A 4,941-nucleotide genomic window follows, 5' to 3' on the forward strand; every position below is an offset into this window, starting at 1 on the left:
CCCAGCATGCCCTGTCACTACTAATTATTATTATTGTAGAGGTGACAGAGCATAATGTCCTCATCAATACAGGCCACCCCATTCAGTCTTTTGTCAGAATGATGGGAGATCCCTTCACAGGGCTATACAAGCCACTGAAGAACTACAATTCCCAGCATGCCCTGTCACTACTCACACACACACACCTTCTCATCATTACTATATAAACAGATAGGTATAAGACTGCATGGGTACAGACCATTCCATTTATTCAACTACTAGCCTGATGGTAGGCCACTTCATTGAGCAATACAACCCAAGGAAGAACTACAATTCCCAGCATGCCCCATTACTAACCAATAATTACAGGTGGCCGAGTAAAAGGCATCATAGATACAGTCTCATTCATTCATTCTAGCAGCGTGATGAGAATTCCCTTCACAGAGCTACACAATCCATGGAAGAACTACAATTCTCAGCATGCCCCATTACTAACCAATACTTATTATACAGGTGGCAGAGTATAAGACCCCATGGATACAGTCCACCTCATTCATTCTAGCAGTGTGATGAGAGATCCCTTCACAGAACTACGCAATCCATGGAAGAACTACAATTCTCAGCATGCCCCATTACTAACCAATACTTATTATACAGGTGGCAGAGTATAAGACCCCATGGATACAGTCCACCTCATTCATTCTAGCAGTGTGATGAGAGATCCCTTCACAGAACTACGCAATCCATAGAAGAACTACAACTCTCAGCATGCCCTGTATCTACTCACCCACAACTTCATCCCATAATTACCATATAAACAGATGGGTATAAGAGTCCATGGAACAGTGCGATGGGAGATCCCTTCACAGTGCTATACAACTAATAGAAGAACTACAATTCCCAGCATTCCCTTTCACAGATCACCAATTATTATGTGGGTGGCAAAGAATAAGAGCCCCATCAATACAGGCCATCTTATTTGCTATTTACAGCATGATGGGAGATGCCTGCAAAGAGCAATACAACCCAAGGAAGAACTACAATTCCCAGCATGCTCCCCCACTACTCAACCCTTATTACTATACAGGCCATTCATTCTAATAGCAACATGATGGGTATCCTTTAATAAGACTGTACCGGCTGTCATTCTGCCACCCACTGAAGAACTACAAGTCCCAGCATGCCCTGTCACAACCCACCAACACCCTCCATCCACTACCATTGCATAAATCAGGGATCCTCAAACTACGGCCCTCCAGCTGTTGCGGAACTACACGTCCCATGAGGCATTGTAAAACTCTGAAATTCGCAGACATGACTAGGCATAATGGGAATTGTAGTTCCTGAACAGCTGGAGGACCATCGTTTGAAGACCCCTGGCATAAATGGATGGGTATAAGATCCCAATAATACGGACCATTTATTTTACTGTCAGCATGATGAAAGATCCCTTCATTCACAGGGCTACACAAGATGCTGCCACTCCTCCAGCTGATAAAGAACTACAAGTCCCAGCATGCTTTGTCACGACTGACCAATTATTACAAAGGTGGCTGTGTATAAAACCCAAGGATAAGGATACAGATCATCCCATTCATTTTTCTACCAGCATGACACAAGAGCCTAGAAACAGGGTTACACATTCTCCTCCAGCGGCTGAAGAACTACAAGTCCCAGCATGCCCTGCCACTACTCACCAACCATTACAGATGTTGTAGAGCGGATTCATGACACCTCATTCCCTCTACTACCAATGTGATGGAAGATCCCTTCACAGAGCAATAAAAAGCTAATTATGAACTACAATTCCCAGCATGCTCCATCACTACTCAACATGCATTACTATACAGGTGACAGAATGACAGACCCCACTGATACAGGCCATCTCATTCATTCTAATACCACCATGAAGGGAAATCTTTTCAGGATGTCATTCTGGCAGCTGCTAAAGAACTACAAGCCCCAGCATGCTCCATCACTACTCACCAACAACCTCTGTCCATTATTACTATATACATGGATGGCTATAAGGCCTCATGGATACAGGCCATCGCATTTATTCTATTAGCAGTGTGATGGGAGATCCCTTCATGGGGCTATTCAACCCATGAAAGAACTACAATTCCCAGCATGCCCTGTCACCACTCATATAATTGCCCCTATTAATGCAGGCAATCTCATTCACTCTAATGCTGGCATGATGGGAGATCCTTTTATACAGCTAAACAAACTGCTGCTCCTACATCTGATGGAGAACTACAAGCCCCAGTATGCCCTGTCACTACTCACCAATTATTATTATAGAGAGTAGAATACCTCCATCATTATGGGCCGTCCCATTCATTCTACTGTCAGCATGATGGGAGATCCCTTCATAGGGCTATACCAACTGAGGCTCCATCCAAGCTGCCGAAGAACTACAAGTTCCAGCATGCTCTGTCACTACTGACTAATGATTATAGAGGTGGCAGAGTATAAGACCCCATACATACAGGTCACCTCATTCATTCTACTACCAGCACCATAGAAGATCCCCCCATTGGGTTATACATGCCTCCAACTGATGAACTACAACACCCAGCATGTCCTGTCACTACTGACCAATCACTATAAAAGGTGGCAGAGTCTAAACAGGCCGTCCCATTCATTCTAAAACCAGCATTAGGAAGAACCCCCCCAAAGGGTTATATATACTCCTCCAGCTGAAGAACTACAACTCCCAGCATGCCCTGTCACCACCCACCAATCAGGTGGCACACAGTCCATGCCGTTCATTCTATTACCAGAATGATGGGTGTTTCCCCCCATAGGGTTATATATACTCCACCAACTGATGAAGAACTACAACTCCCAGCATGCCCTGTCACCACCCACCAATCAGATGGCACACAATCCATGCCGTTCATTCTATTACCAGAATGATGGGTGTTTCCCCCCATAGGGTTATATATATATATATATATATATATATATATATATATATATATATATATATATATATATATATATACACTCAACTAACTGATGAAGAACTACAACTCCCAGCATGCCCTGTCACCACCCACCAGAGTGTACACAGTCCATCCCATTCATTCTATTACCAGCATGATTGAAGATCCCCCCCCCCCCCCTATAGGGTTATATATTCTTGTCCAACAGACGAACTACAACTCCCAGCATGCCCTGTCACCGCCCACCAGTGTACACAGTCCATCCCATTCATTCTGTTACCAGCATGATAGAACCTCCCCCTCCCTATAGGGTTATACATTGTACGGATGAAGAACTACAACTCCCAGCATGCCCTGTCCCCATCCACCAATCAGAGTACACAGTCCATTCCATTCATTTACCAACATGATAGAACGCCCCCCCAATTATAGGTTTATATATACTCCAGCTGAACTACAACTCCCAGCATGTCCTGTCACCACCCACCAATCAGAGTGTACACAGGCCATCCCATTCATTCTATTACCAGCATGATAGAACCTCCCCCACCCTATAGGGTTATACATTCTACGGATGAAGAACTACAACTCCCAGCATGCCCTGTCACCACCCACCAATCAGAGTGTAGACAGTCCATCCCATTCATTCTATTACCAGCATGATAGAACCTCCCCCTCCCTATAGGGTTATACATTCTACGGATGAAGAACTACAACTCCCAGCATGCCCTGTCACCACCCACCAATCAGAGTGTAGACAGTCCATCCCATTCATTCTATTACCAGCATGATAGAACCTCCCCCTCCCTATAGGGTTATATAGTCTTCCAATTGATGAACTACAACTCCCAGCATGCCCTGTCACCGCCCACCAGAGTGTAGACAGTCCATCCCATTCATTTACCAGCATCATAGAACCTCCCCCCATCAATATATATACTCCTCCAGCTGAACTACAACTCCCAGCATGCCCTGTCACCACCCACCAATCACAGTGTAGACAGTCCATCCCATTCATTCTATTACCAGCATGATAGAACCTCCCCCTCCCTATAGGGTTATATAGTCTTCCAATTGATGAACTACAACTCCCAGCATGCCCTGTCACCGCCCACCAATCAGAGTGTAGACAGTCCATCCCATTCATTCTATTACCAGCATTATGGGAGGTCCCTCCATAGACTGGCAGCTTCTGTGGTACTAAAAGTCCCAGCCTGCCCTGCGGCAGAGTCCAGTAGCCCCCCTCCTCCCCCACCCAATGATGTCCCCGCCTGTGTGAGGCACCACAAGGCCCAGCGAGCCCTGTCACCTCAGACTGATGGCCTCCATCCGGCAGAGGCAGACTAGGCTCTCCCCCTGGATACAGGCCGCCCCGTCCGTCCTATCACCGCCCGGGACAGGCTGTGTCTGTGACCACCCCCCCTCATCCAAGGAACTACAAGTCCCAGCGTACCCCCCACACACAGGCCGCAATCCCCGGACTTTCCTAATACAGCCTTCCCCCTCCGCTTCCCTCACTCTACCTACCTCAGGCGCAGCGGCTGCTTCTCCCCGGCTGGACGCGGCGGCACGTCCCCCTCGTCATCATCTTCATCCTGGCGGAGGAGGCCGGGCTCGGTGTCGGGATGGAAGGAGGGGAAGGGAGGAAGGGAGAGGGGGGGGAGGCTGTGACAGCTGGCCGCCTCCGCCGCGCTCTCCGGCACTGGGGGCTTTTTTTTTTTTTTCCCAGTAATGCCACACAAAATGGCTGCGAAAACAAACCGACGCAACAGCCGCTGAGGAGAAGTCACGTGAGCGCGCCTGCGCACTGCGCAACGGCTCTCCGCCGCCTCCGCTCAGGGGAGGGGCCTGCGCGAGACACGCCGCAACGGAGCACGCCCCCGCTACCCCACCCCTGGGCACAGGCCACGCCCACCAGCTACACACAACCCCAATGATCAACCAAAGCTTAGTCCTAATAAGAAAATGATCAAAATCATAACAATCAATATATTTATTCTTTTATATATAT

General features: G+C 47.6%; 1 protein-coding gene across 2 annotated transcripts in view; it reads right to left on the reverse strand.

The window, feature by feature from the left end:
- LOC309568112 (dual specificity tyrosine-phosphorylation-regulated kinase 1B-like) overlaps positions 1-4,712 on the reverse strand; it is a 156,646-nt gene extending 151,934 nt beyond the window's left edge. For both annotated transcript variants that reach the window (XM_082273712.1, XM_082273711.1), the window contains exon 1: positions 4,458-4,712. The gene's annotated coding sequence lies outside the window, so the exon portion shown is untranslated. The remainder of the gene's footprint in view (positions 1-4,457) is intronic.
- Positions 4,713-4,941: the final 229 nt, after the last annotated feature.

This window comes from Pelophylax lessonae (assembly GCF_965119305.1).
Source record: "Pelophylax lessonae genome assembly, chromosome: 12".
Classification (NCBI taxonomy): Eukaryota; Metazoa; Chordata; class Amphibia; order Anura; family Ranidae; genus Pelophylax; species Pelophylax lessonae.